Below are 9,102 nucleotides of genomic sequence, written 5' to 3' on the forward strand. Positions count from 1 at the left end.
ATCATGTAGGGAAAGTAACTAAATCTAATGATGTTTAGCTTCATCATCCCTCATTTAGATTTTCATTAGCAAATATTTTTCCTCACCATTACCAGAAAGCATCATTTTCTAAATATGAGGCTACCATAAACATGAGGTATTCAAATCTTAGAAAAAGCAGTCTAGACCTCATGATCTTTTGAGTAACTTTAGGGTCTTAGAGTGTTTCTAGGACTTAGACCTAGAAACACTACAAGGCTGTAGACTTGCTCTAACCAGTGTGTTTAATAAATCACAAACCTCTGTGCAGACCCAGCTGAACAAGGATTGATGCACAGAGGACTTGGGAAGTCATTCTGCACATCAAGCAGAGGGTGGGGTGGCTCACAAGGCACCTCCTATAGAATTGATCATATCTTGCTTTTTATGAGCCCAGAAATTAGTTCTACAGATGCTGGTTTACTGTGAAGACATTTGAGTTATTCCTCAAGGTAAATTACAAGTTCAGAACCCCTCATAAACTATATTTTACTAATTCTTAGAACATTCCCATGACATACAGAAGACACAGTAGCTCTCATTATCTTCCTATCATACTTTTCCTCGACTTCTAAAAGGATGTATGCACACAGACACACACACACAGACACACACACACACACCCCACATGGTTATATGCAAAACCCATATTAACCTGTCTAAGTTCTTATCCCCCTGGTAGGGTGATTATTCAGGGATGGGTGTATGACCAGGGATGGAACAATCAGAGCCTTTCCCTGGGGTAATTCTAATTGACACTACTGAGGGAGGCTCTTGCCTCTTAGGTCTCAGAGCTAGAAGGATATGAACCTAAGGCTAATGGTAATCATAATTTTTTCCATATAAAGACAGTTATCTGCTGTAGAAGTGAATGAAACCAAGCAAAGACAACCTGGACAGAGAAAGAGAGCGCATTGCAGAACAGGGTCCCCTGGGCAAGTCTCAGGCTCCAAAGTTGCCCAGTTCCTTCTCAAGCTCTGGATTCAGACTCTGTTAACTGATCCTGCATCCTTCCAATGGAGCCTTTTTTTTTTTTTTAACTTAAACTAATCTGAGCTGAATTTCTCTTCCTTGCTCATTAGAAGAATCCAGACGTACATATAGGGAGAAAATATTATTTCCATTTTATAAATTAAAAATAAAACCTAAGGCACCAAAGGTTATGTGGCTTGGCCTTAACTGTGAAAATAATGTTAGACTTTGAAAGTGCTGCTACCCACCTGAAAACGAAGGCTTACGACACACCTCTCCTACAGCAGCAACTTTCAGAGACTTTGCAATTCACTGTAAGAAATACATTTTACGCTATAACCCAGTATATACATATGTGTGTGTATGAAACAAAAATTTCACTCAATACTTGCCCTTATTAAGTATGATGCACTCTTTTATTCTCTATTATATTTCATTTTTTCAAATGTTGTTTGTGACCCACTAAATTGATTTTACCTCCCACTAAACTGATTTCACAACCCACTAGTGGGTCCAAAATTGTAACTGTTTAAAAATTTGTACTATATCCCTTTTCACAATATAATGCTAATTAAATAAACTTTCTCCCCACAATAAGTTTCCCTTAAGTGAAATTCAAGAATATGTGGATTTATTTCTGTATTCATTTGGTTTGAGCATATGTACATTCCAAGTCATCCTACTAGAAACAATTAGAAAAAGAGAGATTTGGAGGATAGAAAGAGAAAGAGGAAAAGCAGTAGAACCTAAAAGCAGGATTTTGCCATCAAGTCAGCAGAGAGATAAAGGGACTGAGTTTATACAATGCCAGCCTTGCCTGAAGTCACCTCCTATGTCTATCCATTTCCATTTAGAAAAGGCATCACAAGTTTAACACATCCAAATCAGAGTTTCTGGTTTTCCTCCTCCTTCTCCCCTTGTCTTCTGAACTCACTGTGGCACCACTATTGAGCAGAATATTCAAGCCAAAAGGCAACCCCCCAAAAGTTCTGACTTCAAAACATATCCAAAATCCCATCAGCACTTCCACTGAGAGTGCCTACATTGGGGCCATAACCCTTTTTCACTTTGACTTCTACAATAGCCTCCTATGCTTGCCCCCGATCCACCTGCATTAGTCCATTTTCACACTGCTATAAAGAACTGCCCGAGACTGGGTAATTTATAAAGGAAAGAGGTTTAATTGACTCATCGTTTTGCATTGCTGAGGAGTCCTCAGGAAACACAATCATGGTAGAAGGCAAAGGGGAAGCAAAGACCTTCACAGGGTGGCAGGAAAGACAGAGAAGAGCAAGCAAGAGCAGGGAAAACTGCCTTATGAAACCATCAGATCTCATGAAAACTCATTCACTATGACGAGAACAGCATGAGGGAAACCACTCCCACGATCCAGTCACCTCCCACTAGTCCCTCCCTCAACACGTGGGGATTATGGGGATTACAATTCGAGATGAGATTTGGGTGGGGACACAGCCAAAGCATATCACCACCTATGCTCCCACAATCTAGTCTCTACCGAGCTGCCAGAGTAATCTTTCAAAAATCTAAATTAGATCATGTCACTTTCCACTTAAAACCCTCCAAAGTCTTCCCCTTCACGTCTAAAACGAAACCCAACTATCTTTCCAAGGCTCCCTCTTATGTCTGCAAACTCAACCTCCGCAGTTCTCTTCATCATGCTTCAACCATCTTGCTCTTCCTTGAATACACCAGTCATTCCTACCTCCAGACTTTTATACTTCCTAGTCTTTTTAGCTAAGACACTCTTTCCCCAGATCTCACTGCCCTCAGGTCTCTACTTAAATTTCCTGTCCTGGAAGAAGCCCTCCTGAGCATCTCACCTAAAGTAGCCCTTGCCACCAAGAGTTCTCTATCCTCTCCCTGTTTTAGGATCCTTCATTGCACTTATCGCTACCTTCAATTACACGATGTGTTTGTTTATTCATAGTCTGTCTCCCTCACTAGAATGTAACTTCTGTGAAGGCAAGTGTTGGCTGTGACTCCCTGAAGAGGCCATCAAATTTAGCTGTTGATCAAGCAAAACCAAGGGTATTGTGTGCTAGTGCCTTAACAAAAACTTAGTGGCATCTCAGAAGGGAGAAGTGCCTTAACAAAAACTTAGTAGCATCTCAGAAGGGAGAAGTAAGGGCAGGATATTTTAAGGCTTGTTGATTCTGTTTAAAACAAGTATTTCATATATATTTTTATTATATTTTAAGTTCTGGGATACATGTGCAGAACGTGCAGGTTTGTTACATAGGTATACATGTGCCATCAACCCGTCATCTACATTAGGTATTTCTCCTAATGTTATCCCTCTCCTAGCTCCCCAGCCACTGACAGGCCCCAGTGTCTGATGTTACCCTCCCTGTGCCCACGTGTTCTCATTGTTCAACTCCAACTTATGAGTGAGAACATGTGGTGTTTGTCTTTTCTGTTCCTGTGTTAGTTTGCTGAGAATTATGGCTTCCAGCTTCATCCACGTCCTGCAAAGGACATGAACTCATCTTTTCTGTGGCTGCATAGTATTCCATGGTGTATATGTGCCACATTTTCTTTATCCAGTCTATCATTAATGAGCATTTGGGTTGGTTCCAAGTCTTTGCTATTGTGAACAGTGCTACAATAAACATATATGTGCATGTGCCTTTATAGTAGAATGATTTATAATCCTTTGGGTATATACCAAGTAATGGGATTGCTGGGTCAAATGGTGTTTCTGGTTCTAGATCCTTGAGGAATTGCCACACTGTAAGACAGCCTTTGGGTTTTGTTTGTTTGTTTGTTTGTTTGTTTATTTGTTTTGAGACAGGGTTTGGCTCTATTGCCCATGCTTGAGTGCAGTGGTACAATCTCAGCTCACTGCAACCTCCACCTCCCAGGCTCAAGCCATCCTCCACCTCAGCCTTCTGAGTAGCTGGGACTACAAGCACACCTTGCCATGCCTGACTAATTTTTGTATTTTTTGTATAAGTGGGGTTTCACCATGTTGCCCAGGTTGATGTCGAACTCCTGAGCTCAAGATATCCACCGAACCTCCCAAAATGCTGAGATTACAGGCCTGAGCCACCGCGCCCAGCCGAGGCAGGTATTCAGTGGAGGGATCCTGATTGAAATTGAGTCGTTTGTGATATAATAGTTTAGGATTAGTGGACACAGTGAACAACGGTTTCAAGGTGGTCTTGAAGAGTAAACAGTCATTGGATAGCCTAGTTCAATATTGTTCAAGAAGGCCTATTATTTCTCTGATGAGACCTAGTTTATTGGCTTATTATTCAGGAAAAATAATGAATTTTTAGAGGTTCTGGAAACAATCCACTGATTTGCAAGTTTATCTTCTGGACAAAAATTTTCTGGACTAGTAAATTCTTGTTAATACAGTCGTAGTTTTTAATCCTATTAAGTTGTGTAGCTGTGTATGATTTCAGTTCTCACAGGGAGTTTCTTTGTCTGAGTGAGTAACATAAAGTGCTTAGAATCATGCCTGGCACATAATAAGCACTCAATAAATATTTATTTTTGTTCTGTAGTTGTTGTTGCTAACACTCTAGTGGAAAGTTCCTGTCAGGCACACAATAAGTGTTTGTTAATTAGCTATTAACAGTTGGAAGGACAGAAGACAGAGCTAAATCAAATGTCTAAGATAGAGCACCTCAATGGAAGGGTCATGCTGTCTCCTTGTGGGTTCTGACATGGAGTTATTTGGGCAGGGGTATCAGAAAGAATGTCAGAGAAATTATCTGCCACAGTGAGCTGAGTGGATTAAATAAGGAATCTTCAATGCTTTCCCCTCATCAGACATCCTTGTGCTGTGGGCCACGATGGGACCTCCATGGTGGAGTCAAAAGTTAAAAAATATAAAAAGGTAAAAGTGTTGAACTCTCCAATAGGAGACTACACGTGGGATGACTGAGTCCTTCAATACACCTGCAACAAAGCAAACAAGTTTCCACAGTCTCATTAAAACTGCAGGGGAGAGTCTGCAAGTTTTCTATTAAGCAAGGCTGGCGAATGGAAATTGATTTTTCACTAATAATGTAAGGTGTGTAAAATGCTATACATAAGGTCAAAGTATAATTTTTACAGTTGAAAACATGACTCTCATACAAACATAAAATGAACACCTGTCAAAGATTTATTAACTCATTAATGAGGGAGGCAGTAAGAAAAATCTCGTTCAGAGAGCATTTTGAGGAATAGGGTATTTATAGGTGTTTAAAAAGAAACGTTAGAATTATATTGCTAGATTGGATACAAAACTGATTAATGTTCCACAGAGCAGTAAAAGCCATAACCTTTGGGGTTATCTTTGCTACTGGACAGAAATTATTTGCATCTCTGCCATACAAAACCTCCAAGTTAACATGTAACTTCACAGAGCTTGAACCCATAATTAATAGTAAACAGCAAAATCAAGCAAAGGTACATTCCTCAATATAATTAATTACCCTTAGGTGGCCTCGTTAGACAATGCCCTTGTATGACATTGAAAGGACATGCCTTATTTCCAAACTTTGGAGAATGTTTCTTAACAATATTCTCATTTTAATTTGTGTAATTTACAGATGCTTTCATAGATTCTCTCAATCTTGATCCCCAACTCTATAGTACCTATAAAGTCATGGTTTTTGGCCACAAATTCTATTATAAAGGAGAAGTGGGTTGTTCTTGTTGTTGTTTTTTTGGTTCATGTTTTGTTATTTTCCGGAAATGTCACTCTTATGATAGAAAAGGATCATGGCACTCATGTTTCCCTCCTTCCCCGGACTGTAGGTTTCTCAAGGATAAGACCAGGTCGGTTCAAAAACTTCACCATTTCCTTCCTCAGCTACAAATTTCTACCATCTAGAGATGTTTAATACATACTGGGAACACAGTAATGATACCTAGCTAAAGGAATGAAGGTAACTAAAGGAAAAAAATGTTATCCTTAATCAGGAAACAGTTATGAGGTAATGTAACAGTTTAACACACAGGCCCAGCCATGAAGCAGTTACACAGGAAAGCTACAGTTCAGCTGGCTGAGCCTGGCTGAGCTCCAGAGCTGCAGGAGGACACGATTCTTTTAGGACGAATCAGCCTAAAAGGAATGGGCTTTAGTATAAAGCAAAGATTGCTCCAATCAGCATTTAGCCCAGAAGATACTTTCTTCTTCTACCTCAAACAACTGAGATCTGTAAAATCCCAACCACCACACTTAGGGAAGGATCCTAAAAGAGAGCTGCACTGGAGAACTGATTCTCCTGGGGTTTTATTTTTTTTTTCTGTCATAAAAGACTTTGCTCAATAACTATAAAGAAGAGAAACTGTAATAGAATCTGTGTGTTTGTATGTTATACTTTTTCAAGGTTTGTTTAAGAATTTGAGGTGGCTTAAAGTAAAAGATAACCCCCCAAAATGTATTTTTAATAGAAATAAGTGGTGTCAAAAAGTGAAGAATATATGGTCCTCTACTGGAAACCTAGCACTGAGCATCCTGGTAGCCAAAGCTAGACGGAAAATTTTACAACTTACCCAAACTTTATTTTCTAATAAGGAAACATACAAGAAAAGAGAAATGTTTCACTAGCATTGAATTATATGAAGAATTTATTTTACAAATCCTTATATAAGGACACTAGATAGGTCAAAGCTTTTAACACAGGTGTTAACAAAACTTGAATTTATGCTCTTTATATTTCTATATTTTTAATTGCTTACTAAAAGCTAAGGCCATACTATTATATCATATAACATAATGTCCTTTTATGTAGCATTTGGGTGGCCTAACCAGATATAAGGGGATAGCTTAGAGAATCTGCAGACAAGTTAGAGATCTTTTGGTTTATCCACTTCAGACATCAATTATTTGATCTGCACTTTGACCAAGGTGGCCAATTCAAGACTGAGCTGTGTTTGTATCTCAGTACTCTATGCCTTCTCTGTGTCCAACATGGTGACTGACACATAATAGATGCCCAATAACTACTTGACAAACAGCACTAGTGAGTGTTAAACAGCGCTTTGTGATGGAGAGTGGCCAGAAAGCCATGCAGTAGCAAAAGTGGCTTGAAGAAAATGACTCCTATTCTAATCTGGATAGGATAAGTGTCACCTTTTCTCTGCCTGTGTTAGTGTATCTAATACTTCTCTTCTGGCTCAGGCTCATAAAATGATACCTTTATCCATAATTTTAGTAAGATATGGAAGCTAACTGTTCAAAACCTGCATATAGTTTATTCCTTATTAGGGGCTTAGTTCTTGTCAACAAACCCTCCGCCATTCTTTTGATAAGTAGTGAAAGGACCTTTTCTTTGACTATATCTGGGAGTTCAATGGATGTCCCTACAGTATTCTGGCACCCTCACTGGTGGAATGGGTATCTAGGGCTTATAGCATTAGGACCCTTATGCAGGGAGCTCTGATAATACTAAGGTCCAGGTGATCCAGGTGATGCCAGTCACTGAGTTCATAAAACGATTGACTGGACAATCAAAACAGCTAGCTATCCTGAGAGTTCCCTGGGCTTTCCCTAGTCCAATTCATCTCGTACATGCACACAGACTGAGTTTCTGAAATATCACTCTGACCATTTTGGTCAAAAACATTCCACATGGGGATATTAAAAACTAACAAAACAAGAGAGCTGGAAAAAGGAGGGCAGTGAAGAGGGCATCCTTCAGGGACCAAGTACCATTACTGCCTATGGCCAGGCTAAACAGCCAGTAAACTGCTGGACCACAGATGGATCAGAACACAGGCCAAACCCTTTGGGACAGGAAATTGTGGTTCTGAAAAACACACTCCGCTGTGCATCCTCCTGCTCTATTTTTTTCTCAAATATTCTGGAGAGGCAAAAAAGAGTCTTCCTGGGAGTGTATCAGTGCGATGAACACACCAATGGCAAAAAAATGCCATTTGTAGAGCAATTTATAGTGTCAGATATAATTACCACTTCATTCTCACAACAATCCACATGTAGACCTTAAGACACTGATCTAAAGCAATGTGTCCTAAACTGTCCCTAGTGATGAACCACTTTATTTTTCTGTTTCCACACTAGCCTAAAAAGTGTGCTAGAAAGCCCCTTAGTCAAATTCCGTCTCTTTCTCTCTCAGCATTCTGCGACAAGCCATCCATACAAGAAACATAAAATGCCTAATTATTTTTTCAGAGGGGTATAAGAATATACAGTAGCTCCCCCCTGTCCATGGTTTCACTCACTGAGGTTTCAGCTATTCATGATAAACTGCCATGAGTCCAAATATATTACATGCAAAATTCCAGAAATAAGCAATTCTTAAGTTTTAAATTGCATGCCATTCTGAGTAGCATGATGAAATCTTACACCATTCTACTCTGCCCCAACCTGGACATGAAGCATCCTTTTCTCCAGTGTGTCCGCACTGTATATGCCACCCGCCTTCGTAGCTGAGTCGCTCAGTACTAGCTCAGTTATCAGACTGACAGATCACAGAAGAAGGCAAGGACAGTCCAATAATATATTTGAGATAGACCACATTCACATAATATTTATTATGGTATATTGTTATCATTTTTCTACTTTATTACTAGTTGTTAATCTCTTACTGTGCCTAATGTATAAATTAAGCTTTATCAAAGCATGTATAGGAAACAACATAGTACATATAGGTTTCAGTACTATTTGCAGTTTGAGGCATCCACTGGGAATCTTGGAATGTATCCTCTATGGGTGCAGGGGGACTACTGTATCAATAAATCACATGGGATTTGTGACATAAATCCAGCTTGTATATCATGTGTTTCACTGATTTTATATATATAAACATATATAAGTTCATATATCTTTAGATATACTTACATAAACATAAAAAATATATAGTCATAATATATATTATATAATATATTGTTATATATAAATATATGTTCCATAAGTATATGTTATATATACTTATATATAAATAAATTTACTAATGTATATATATGTATATGTATGATTAAGGAAAGGTCAGTCCTCGGGACACAGGTGATTTGGTTTCTAGGAATATATTAATAGTTTATTCTGATTACCACACTACTGATGATCGTAGAGATTGTGAACTTATTTAAAAGCATTAGGTCCAAGGCAATTTCCAAACAAAAGCACCCCTC

This window comes from Macaca nemestrina, chromosome 2 (genome assembly GCF_043159975.1).
Source record: "Macaca nemestrina isolate mMacNem1 chromosome 2, mMacNem.hap1, whole genome shotgun sequence".
Lineage (NCBI taxonomy): Eukaryota > Metazoa > Chordata > Mammalia > Primates > Cercopithecidae > Macaca > Macaca nemestrina.